This window comes from Cherax quadricarinatus, chromosome 29, assembly GCF_038502225.1.
Source record: "Cherax quadricarinatus isolate ZL_2023a chromosome 29, ASM3850222v1, whole genome shotgun sequence".
Classification (NCBI taxonomy): domain Eukaryota; kingdom Metazoa; phylum Arthropoda; class Malacostraca; order Decapoda; family Parastacidae; genus Cherax; species Cherax quadricarinatus.
This window is the reverse complement of record NC_091320.1, coordinates 25,137,915-25,149,976: the sequence shown is the minus strand read 5'-3', so window position 1 is coordinate 25,149,976 and position 12,062 is coordinate 25,137,915. Positions and strand designations below refer to the sequence as shown.

At 36.9% G+C, this 12,062-nt stretch overlaps 1 protein-coding gene across 1 annotated transcript in view; it reads right to left on the bottom strand.

Annotated features, from left to right (window-relative positions):
- Neurl4 (neuralized E3 ubiquitin protein ligase 4) overlaps positions 1-12,062 on the bottom strand; it is a 54,981-nt gene that overhangs the window by 8,237 nt on the left and 34,682 nt on the right. The gene's annotated exons all lie outside the window — the stretch shown is intronic.

Below are 12,062 nucleotides of genomic sequence, written 5' to 3'. Positions count from 1 at the left end.
TTTTTTACCTTTCCTTTTCTTAACAAATTCTAACCAAAAATTAAACATGCTTTAATGACTTTCAAGTGTTCACATGTTGAAATTGCTAAAAGAAAAATTATAATTATTGTTTCATTAAGATTTCTTATACTCTTGGCTCTTGGTAAAAATTAAATAAAAATAAAACTTGAGTAGGTTGACACTCAAAATAGGAAAATAATTTTGACTGCATGAACCACTAAAAATATGCAAAATGAGAATTAGACTGAGCATACTCTTGACAGTTTATGAGAGTTAAATGTAATACCATTTTGTTACTAAACAGTAGGGAAATAATGCAGACAATATTCCAATTAGGCCAATTAAAACTGAATTTATTACGAGGCAATAACAGAGTAGAAACTGGAAAAAGTAAACCTGCTGAAAACCTAATTATTATGAGCTGAATACAGAATTTTCGTAACATGAATTTGGTCCTCTGCAGGTGGAAACAATTTATTACACTAAATATGGAAAAAGTCATTTATGTTGCTGATCGTAGTGAAAATAAGTACAGTAGGGAACCACTTTATGGTGTTTTGCCTTAAGGCATTCCACTAATATGGTGATTTCAAATTATGACCAAAATTTGCTATACGGTAAGCGGTCTTTCAAATAAAGCGCACCCAACCTGGTCTGTTTACATTCTCCCTGAGCACATATCTATTATGTCTGGAAATTTTCCAAAATTTCAAGTGTTTTAAAGTTATTGCATATTTTATATGTACTCTGATAATTATACTTATGTGTACCTGTTCCTAAATATACTTACACACTGTGCTTGCATGCAGGTACACATTAAAATCACTAAGTCTCTACTCGACGCCATATAATAATCTCTTGGGCGCATTAAATGTCGTATATTACGTTAATATAGACATTTCCATTAATCCATCTATGACGTTTTTTTTAATTTATAATAAGCATGCTACATAACATATAAACAAGATACATACACCACAATATAAAATTGACATAAATATGAGATTTGTTTACTAAGTGGTTCTTGGGAGAGTAGGAAGAATTACATTTTCTCTAGTTAAACACCAGTTTTGAGACTCTCTGACCGCGGGTTCAATCCCGGCCAGGGTATGGTTAGAAATTTATTCCTTTCGTATGCCTTCACTCTATTTATAGCTATTCACGACCCTTGTGGGTTTAACGCTTCTTTATTATTATAATAATAATTTGTAGTAAAAATAATAATCTGCAATAATAATAACAACTTTTAACAATAATATGTAATAATGTGTAATAATAATAATAATATTTATTTATTTTTTTATTATCACACTGGCCGATTCCCACCAAGGCAGGGTGGCCCGAAAAAGAAAAACTTTCACCATCATTCACTCCATCACTGTCTTGCCAGAAGGGTGCTTTACACTACAGTTTTTAAACTGCAACGTTAACACCGCTCCTTCAGAGTGCAGGCATTGTACTTCCCATCTCCAGGACTCAAGTCCGGCCTGCCGGTTTCCCTGAACCCCTTCATAAATGTTACTTTGCTCACACTCCAACAGCACGTCAAGTATTAAAAACCATTTGTCTCCATTCACTCCTATCAAACACGCTCACGCATGCCTGCTGGAAGTCGAAGCCCCTCGCACACAAAACCTCCTTTACCCCCTCCCTCCAACCTTTCCTAGGCCGACCCCTACCCCGCCTTCCTTCCACTACAGACTGATACACTCTTGAAGTCATTCTGTTTCGCTCCATTCTCTCTACATGTCCGAACCACCTCAACAACCCTTCCTCAGCCCTCTGGACAACAGTTTTGGTAATCCCGCACCTCCTCCTAACTTCCAAACTACGAATTCTCTGCATTATATTCACACCACACATTGCCCTCAGACATGACATCTCCACTGCCTCCAGCCTTCTCCTCGCTGCAACATTCATCACCCATGCTTCACACCCATATAAGAGCGTTGGTAAAACTATACTCTCATACATTCCCCTCTTTGCCTCCAAGGACAAAGTTCTTTGTCTCCACAGACTCCTAAGTGCACCACTCACCCTTTTCCCCTCATCAATTCTATGATTCACCTCATCTTTCATAGACCCATCCGCTGACACGTCCACTCCCAAATATCTCAATACATTCACCTCCTTCATACTCTCTCCCTCCAATCTGATATCCAATCTTTCATCACATAATCTTTTTATCCTCATAACCTTACTCTTTCCTGTATTCACTTTTAATTTTCTTCTTTTGCACACCCTACCAAATTCTTCCACCAATCTCTGCAACTTCTCTTCAGAATCTCCTAAGAGCACAGTGTCATCAGCAAAGAGCAACTGTGACAACTCCCACTTTATGTATGATTATCTTTTAACTCCACGCCTCTTGTCAAGACCCTCGCATTTACTTCTCTTACAACCCCATCTATAAATATATTAAACAACCACGGTGACATCACACATCCTTGTCTAAGGCCTACTTTTACTGGGAAATAATTTCCCTCTTTCCTACATACTCTAACTTGAGCCTCACTATCCTCGTAAAAACTTTTCACTGCTTTCAGTAACCTACCTCCTACACCATACACCTGCAACATCTGCCACATTGCCCCCCTATCCACCCTGTCATTGCCTTTTCCAAATCCATAAATGCCACAAAGACCTCTTTAGCTTTATCTAAATACTGTTCACTTACATGTTTCACTGTAAACACCTGGTCCACACACCCCCTACCTTTCCTAAAGCCCCCTTGTTCATCTGCTATCCTATTCTCCGTCTTACTCTTAATTCTTTCAATAATAACTCTACCATAAGCTTTACCAGGTATACTCAACAGACTTATCCCCCTATAATTTTTGCACTCTCTTTTGTCCCCTTTGCCTTTATACAAAGGAACTATGCATGCTCTCTGCCAATCCCTAGGTACCTTACCCTCTTCCATACATTTATTAAATAATTGCACCAACCACTCCAAAACTATATCCCCACCTGCTTTTAACATTTCTATCTTAATCCCATCAATCCCAGCTGCCTTACCCCCTTTCATTTTACCTACTGCCTCACGAACTTCCCCCACACTCACAACTGGCTCCTCCTCACTCCTACAAGATGTTATTCCTCCTTGCCCTATACACGAAATCACAGCTTCCCTATCTTCATCAACATTTAACAATTCCTCAAAATATTCCCTCCACCTTCCCAATACCTGTAACTCTCCATTTAATAACTCTCCTCTCCTATTTTTAACTGACAAATCCATTTGTTCTCTAGGCTTCCGTAACTTGTTAATCTCACTCCAAAACTTTTTCTTATTTTCAACAAAATTTGTTGATAACATCTCACCCACTCTCTCATTTGCTCTCTTTTTACATTGCTTCACCACTAACTTAACCTCTTTCTTTTTCTCCATATACTCTTCCCTCCTTGCATCACTTCTACTTTGTAAAAACTTCTCATATGCTAACTTTTTCTCCCTTACTACTCTCTTTACATCATCATTCCACCAATCGCTCCTCTTCCCTCCCGCACCCACTTTCCTGTAACCACAAACTTCTGCTGAACACTAACACTACATTTTTATACCTACCCCATACCTCTTCGACCCCATTGCCTATGCTCTCATTAGCCCATCTATCCTCCAATAGCTGTTTATATCTTACCCTAACTGCCTCCTCTTTTAGTTTATAAACCTTCACCTCTCTCTTCCCTGATGCTTCTATTCTCCTTATATCCCATCTACCTTTTACTCTCAGTGTAGCTACAACTAGAAAGTGATATGATATATCTGTGGCCCCTCTGTAAACATGTACATCCTGAAGTCTACTCAACAGTCTTTTATCTACCAATACATAATCCAACAAACTATTGTCATTTCGCCCTACATCATATCTTGTATACTTATTTATCCTCTTTTTCTTAAAATATGTATTACCTATAACTAAACCCCTTTCTATACAAAGTTCAATCAAAGGGCTCCCATTATCATTTACACCTGGCACCCCAAACTTACCTACCACACCCTCTCTAAAAGTTTCTCCTACTTTAGCATTCAGGTCCCCTACCACAATTACTCTCTCACTTGGTTCAAAGGCTCCTATACATTCACTTAACATCTCCCAAAATCTCTCTCTCTCCTCTACATTCCTCTCTTCTCCAGGTGCATACACGCTTATTATGACCCACTTTTCGCATCCAAACTTTACTTTAATCCACATAATTCTTGAATTTACACATTCCTATTCTCTTTTCTCCTTCCATAACTGATCATTCAACATTACTGCTACCCCTTCCTTTGCTCTAACTCTCTCAGATACTCCAGATTTAATCCCATTTATTTCCCCCCACCGAAGCTCCCCTACCCCCTTCAGCTTTGTTTCGCTTAGGGCCAGGACATCCAACTTCTTTTCATTCATAACATCAGCAATCATCTGTTTCTTGTCATCCGCACTACATCCACGCACATTCAAGCATCCCAGTTTTATAAAGTTTTTCTTCATCTCTTTTTTAGTAAATGTCTACAGGAGAAGGGGTTACTAGCCCATTGCTCCCGGCATTTTAGCCGCCTCATACGACACGCATGGCTTACGGAGGAAAGATTCTTTTCCAATTCCCCATGGACAATAGAAGAAATAAAGAAGAACAAGAGCTATTTAGAAAAAGGAGAAAAAACCTAGATGTATGTATATGTATATGTATGTATATATATATATATATATATATATACATATATATATATATATACATATATATATATTTTTATTATTATTTTTATTATCACACATATATATTATTATATGTGATATATATATATATATATATATATATATATATATATATATATAGATATATATATATATATATATATATATATATATATATATATGCAAATCAACCACTCTGAAAGAATAGAGAAATTCCAAGCGCTTTCGTGACTACTCACATTATCAAGGAACTATGATAATGTGAGTAGTCACGAACGCGCTTGGAATTTCTCTATTCATTCAGAGTGGTTGTTTTGCATATTTTGAAATCACCTGTTTACTGTGATCTTATTGCATGCATATATATATATATATATATATATATATATATATATATATATATATATATATATATATATATATATATATATATATATATATATATATATATATATATATATATATATATATATATATATATATATATATATATATATATATTATATATATATATATATATATATATTATATATATATATATATATTATATATTATATATATATATATATATTATATATTATATATATATATATATATGCATGTGCGTGTCTGTGAAGTGTGACCAAAGTGTAAGTAGGAGTAGCAAGATATCCCTGTTATCTAGCGTGTTTATGAGACAGAAAAAGAAACCAGCAATCCTACTATCATGCAAAACAGTTACAGGTTTCTGTTTCACAGTCATCTGGCAGGACGGTAGTACTCCCCTGGGTGGTTGCTGTCTACCAACCTACTACCTATAATAATAATAATAATAATAATAATAATAATAATAATAATAATAATATTATTATTATTATTATTATTTGTCAGAGCATCATTCCTTCTAAAAATTACATGAGAATGGAAGTGTTGGTCTTTATTTATTCTACTGTACCACTATGTAGACAACTGGTACACAATGTAAGGTGTTTGTACTATGATATAAGCTTTACAAATATGGAAATGAATGTGTATCAGCCCACCAGCCATGTTCGTCTGTTTGTTTACATACTCTGCGACTCTGTTCACTCTCATTTACTCATTCTCTTTCTCTCATTTATTCATTTTTATATCGTTTACTCACCTCTCAACCTACATTAAGACAACAAATATTTTAAGATAAGTAATGAATGTACTGCATATGCATTGTATCGCTCTAGGGAGTTTTAACCCTTTCAGGGTCCGTCCCGTAGATCTACGGCTGGTCGGTGAGTGTCCAAACCGTAGATCTACGCCAAAATTCTAGCGCCGTCAAATTTAGCGCGAAAGCGCATAGGCCTACATATGAGAGAATGGGTGTGCGCCGTGGGTGTGCGCCATAAACAAAAAATCTAGGCGCCTGCATAGCATTGTGGGACCGCCGGCTCAGTCACCCTTGTTCACCATGCCTCGTCGCAAGTCAGCTCTCACTCCCCGGAAAATTGGGACTCTCCTCTTCCTGTCTGATAGTTCTGACACTGATGGAAGTGGAAATGAAGACGAATTCTACGGCTTTGATAAGTTAGTGACCGAAAATAATGACCAGGATATCGATAATAGTGCAGAAAACCCCGACGATCCTCGACCTTCTACCTCTGGTGTGGGCACTCGTGACTCACGGTCGGGTGTTCCTAAACGTAAGAGAAAACTAATATTTTCCCGTGGCCTGGCCTCTGACTTCAGTAATGACGATGATTCTGACGTGGATTGTGATTTTATTGCGCTCGACGATCATTCGAGTAGTGATAGTGAGGAAACATATTCACCAGTGAAGCGTCGGTATGTTCGCCGCCGCATGCGCTCGGGTAGTGTACCCTATGCTGTGCCCAGGGGACGGAGTACATCCCGGAGTACATCCCGTGGCCCTACACCCGTTTTAGGTAGTGATAGTGAGGATGATGTGGCTACACTTGGCATGGATGGGCCACAGACATCAGTGGATGGTGTTAGTGGGGCTGGTGGTGGTAGTGGCACCGCCATGCGTGACTCACTGTGCCACGCGGGGACCCACGCTGCTGACTCGTCAGTTCAAGGACAAAGCGGAGCGTCACCCACCAGCCCGCCACAACCACCCGTACAACCAGCCTATGATGTCCAGTATCCACCAGCAAACCGTATCTGGGATTGGCAGCAAAATCCCAATTTTGTTCCCAGCCCTCACCACTTTGATGACTCTCAAAGTGGAATTCTACCTACCTGTCCCCTTGGAACCACGGCCAATGAACTGGAATTCTTTGAATTATTCTTTGACCAGCCATTGATGGAAATTATTGTCAGGGAAAGTAATAAGTATTTTCAGTACACCATGGCAAATACGATCTTATCACCACAGTCAAGACTACACAGGTGGAAAGAGACGACTGTTGCAGAAATGTATTTGCTTTTTGCAACAATAATGCTTATGCCTCACGTCTATAAGCATAATATAAAAGCATACTGGTCCACAGATCGGCTAATTTGTACCCCATCCTTCAGTGAAATAATACCAGTGAACAGGTTTATCTTACTGTTACGTATGTTGCACTTCTCTGACAAAACCAGGCCTGACAGAAGTGACAGGTTATACAAGATTAGAAATGTTTTCATGTATCTCAAACAAAAGTTCAGGATATACTTTTATCCATTCAAGAATCTTGTAATTGACGAGTCTTTGATTTTGTTCAAAGGTAGACTGTCATTCAAGCAGTATATACCGAGCAAGAGGAACCGCTTTGGTATAAAATTGTTTGTACTCTGTGATTGTGACAGTGGCCTGGTGTTGGATATTGTTGTATACACGGGTAGTAAAACATTGAAAGATACCAAGATGTTATTGGGTATATCAGGTGACGTAGTGAGAAACATGATGGCACCTTATCTTGGTAAGGGCCATACATTATATACCGATAACTGGTACACAAGCCCATTACTTAGTGATTTCATGCGAGTGAACAAGACAGATGTGTGTGGCACAGTGCGTTCTAATCGTAAACATATGCCCAGGCTCAACGCAGGTGTTCGTGGTGATGACGTGCAGGTGTTTACTGCCAATGACATCATGGCATTACGGTGGCATGACAAACGAGATGTCACATTGTTGACAACCATTCACCGTAATGAAATGCAAGACAGTGGCAAAGTTGATCGAGTGACTAATGAACGTATTCGAAAACAAGTGACAGTGATTGATTACACACAAAACATGCGCTTGGTTGACAAGTGTGACATGCAGATTGGTTTTGTTGACTGTGTTCGTAAGAGTTACAAGTTGTACATGAAACTTTTCTTCCATCTCATGGACATTTCAATGCTGAATGCATATAATATGTACCAAATAAAGACTGGTAACAGACCACCGTATGGTGAATTTTGTTTGTCTGTTGTCAGACAACTCATAATGAAGTACCAGGTAACAACACCTGCAATACAACATGGTCCTCGAATTCATCACAATATACCCAAGCGTTTGAGGAGAGAAGGTGATCATTTCATAATACAGCTTCCTTCAACTCAAAAGAAATTTGCTCAGAAGAGATGCATTGTCTGTGCACAAACAAAACGACGGCAACAAAGACGCAAAGACACTCGGTTTATGTGTGAGGAATGTAAGGTGCCTCTGTGCATGGTGCCTTGTTTCAAGGAGTTCCACAAGCTCCAGCAGTTCTAAAACCATGTCCAGTGATTGTAAATATGTAAATATATGATAGAACATTAGTATTATACAATATTTGTGCATGTTTATTGTAATAAACAACAGTGGTAAACAATAATATGATAATAACTTTAGTGCGGTTATTGTGTTCAATACAGTGAGTATATATATATCAATTATATACAGTATTGGTCTCTCAGGCCCCAAATGTTAGTAGGAATAGAAAAAAATTGGAAAAGAAAAGAAAAAACAACTAAAACAACAAAATAATATAATACGCGTATGTGGAATTCGTCGATGTTGCCGCCACCACATCATTTTCTACAAACTTCTTGGCACTGTATCTCGGTAAGTACTGATCAGATTCTATTTTTTTTTGTTTTATTACCTTCACAAAAATATGCTCTTTAATTCTGTAAGAAAAAATTTTTTTTTTTTTTTTTTTTTTTCAAAATTTCTTGGACACTGGTGCGTGACTTCAGATTTTGGCCTTGGACCCTGAAAGGGTTAATTGTCGTAGTGGGTGGGGTGGCCAGGCGGGATGCCATACCTACCACACAACTTCTACAAATAAATACTTTTCACCTCTCACCCTACATTAAGACCATTAAGACGACAAATATTTTAAGGTAAGTAATGAGTGTACTGTATATTTATTTTATCACCCTAGGGAGCTTTAGGCATCACCATAGATATTATGCGTGGGTGGGGTGACCAGGATGGCTACCATACCTCCCACACCTGACTTCTTACAATAAATACTACTCACTTTTTGCCCTACATTAAGACTACAAATATTTTGAGGTAAATAATGAGTGTACTGTGTATAAATTTTACTTTTTATTGTTTTTTAACCCTTAAACTGTCCAAGCAGATCAACGTTCATATGCGTAGTGCTCCAAAAGTAGATCTACGTTTTTATATATTTTCAGATATAAAAAAAAAATGTAGATCAAAGTTTTTTTTACACGTTTTCAAATGTAAAAAAAAAAAAATCAACTTTTTTTACATATACGTACTTTCAAATGTTGAAAAAACGTAGATCTACGTTTGGACAGTTTAGGGTTAATGCTCAGTTCTATTGCTAACTTAATATATGTTAGTGTAAACTTGTCATCTGGCATTTATATGCATTTATAAGTGGAAAAAATGGTGTTCTGTTTTCCGGCAATGTCTGCTTTCCAGCAGTAGCCTGGAACCTAACCTGCCATATAAGTGGGGCCCTACTGTATCTAGTTATTATCAATAAAATTTGATGGAAGTTCTGACCTGATATTTACCAATAAGTAACTGGATTCTAAAAGTGGTCTTGATGGATCAGTAATTACTGTAGTTAGAAACCAAAAGTTTGTCAGACACCTTGAAAAGTCTGTATGAGTTAAGGACTGGGAATAATCAACTCAAAATCAGGACTCAAGTCCGGCAGGCCGGACTTGAGTCCTGGAGATGGGAAGTACAGTGCCTGCACTTTGAAGGAGGGGTGTTAATGTTGCAGTTTAAAAACTGTAGTGTAAAGCACCCTTCTGGCAAGACAGTGATGGAGTGAATGATGGTGACAGTTTTTCTTTTTCGGGCCACCCTGCCTTGGTGGGAATCGGCCAGTGTGACAATAAAAAAAAAATAAAAAAAACATTACTATGAAACTGGCCATTCAGTTTTTAAAGAAAACAAGAATAAACTGTTATATTTTTATACTTAATGCCAGCCTTCTTCAGTCTAAACAGTTGAAATGTCACTAACATTATGGAGGATATTGGAAAAAAATTTAAATTCTGAAATAAGATACAAAATAACAGTAAAGTTTAAAGTCAGGGGCCCCAATGGAAATAAGTCACGCTGTTTGACTTTATTGGGTTATGTTAGGTTAAATGTACTGTACATAGTCTGCCCCCAAGACCATTGTAAAGGAAAATCTGTACTTTATGTATCTAAAACCTAAATAAAAACTAACCAAAATTAAAAAAACTAGAGGATGGGTTCAATGTAGGAGGTATGTTAGCAAATAATAAGTCTGGATAGCATTACAATATAGTTGCATTAAATAAAATGTGTAGTTCAAGAGGTGAAAATAAAAGAATAGAGATGGAGGCAGTCAGGATTCATTTAGGTTACCTTTGTAGGTGGCAGGTTGGTGTAGTAACTCTTAAAATATGGAAAAATATTAAAAATTTATGGAGCACTGGGCAATAAGGGACTTTCAGTGCTTTATGCAATAAGAAAGATTCACACTCACATGCATACTCAAGCTAAAACTAACCCCTCCCTCCAGGTTAAAACCATTAACACGAGCACACACATTAAATAATTTCATGATTGGTAACAACACCCACATCAACTAAATTAAAAAAAAAAAAAAAAAAAACATCAATTAAGAGAAAAGACAGTGTGGGGTGGGGAATAAACACACATTCTGGCAATGTATCTTAAAATATAGATTACATGAATATAAAAAACTACTAATATTTATGAACAATATACATTAAGTACATTATAAATAAGGTTCATAGCATTTTACAATGATATGCAAGATTTGCTACAATTAGATAACAATACAGTGATTTAAAAAGGTAGTGATACCTGAATGTAGCAACAGCCAAGGATGGAGTTGATAAGGCCAATGAATTGTAAACTATTTGGGCTGAAATGTGAAAATATTAAAAGTACTCCAATTATGATAAGCTTTTGGAATTTTTATATTATATAATAGGTTTATACAGTACAATACAGTTCAGTACTGTACTGTGATTTTATACACAGTGAACGTCTCTTTTTTCGAACTAATATTAAAAGCTTATAACAAATATAGATAAGAGAAATCATTAAGGGCTGAAAAGTCCCATCTTTATGGCAGTATATTTACTAACAGTAGTGGCATTACCCAATACTCTTTCCTCGGGGCAAAATGAAAAATTCATGCCCGAGAATATGGTAAACCACAAGCTATGGTATACGCCATATATTTGGTGGGGCTGCATATCCTATTTTGTGACGCGACAGAAAAATATTATTACTGTAGATACATTTGTCTAGTTACTTTCATTATCATCAAACCACAGAAATTCTGTGAACTGATAATAAAAGTATGTACGTAATTATCTTTTAATGGCAAACACATTACAGATACACAGTATCAAATTACAGTACATGTTATATTATAAATCACAATACTTAAATAAATTCATTGAACTAGCCAGTTTCAGATGGTTAAGTATAAATGTTTTCAAAATTACAGTGGTATCCCGAGTTTCAGCCAAAATTCGTTCCAAAAGGCTCTTTGAGTGCCGTTACCGAACGAATTTATTCCCATAAGGAATAATGCAAATTAGATTAGTCCGTTTCAGACCCCCAAAAATACACTCACAAAAGCACTTACAATAATACACTTACATAACTGTTCGAGTTGGGAGCTGTACGAAACTCGAGGTACCACTGCATTACCTTAACAAAAAAAATCACAAATCTGATATATTACTGTATTGTGTTAGCCTACTCCTGACCTGTTCAATAGTGGTAACACACTAAAGCAATTTCATTGCTGCATGTAAAGGAGTCTCTCTTTCATTTTGCCAGGACAGTGATTCTCAGTCAATTAGCCTGACAACCCACCAATCATTTAAGGTAAACCCAGATCACAGCCCCATAGGGACCGCGGCCCACTCTGACAAACGCTGGGCTGGGGGTTCCTTGAAAAACCAAGAGCATCATATCCTCAAAACGACCATATATTCTAT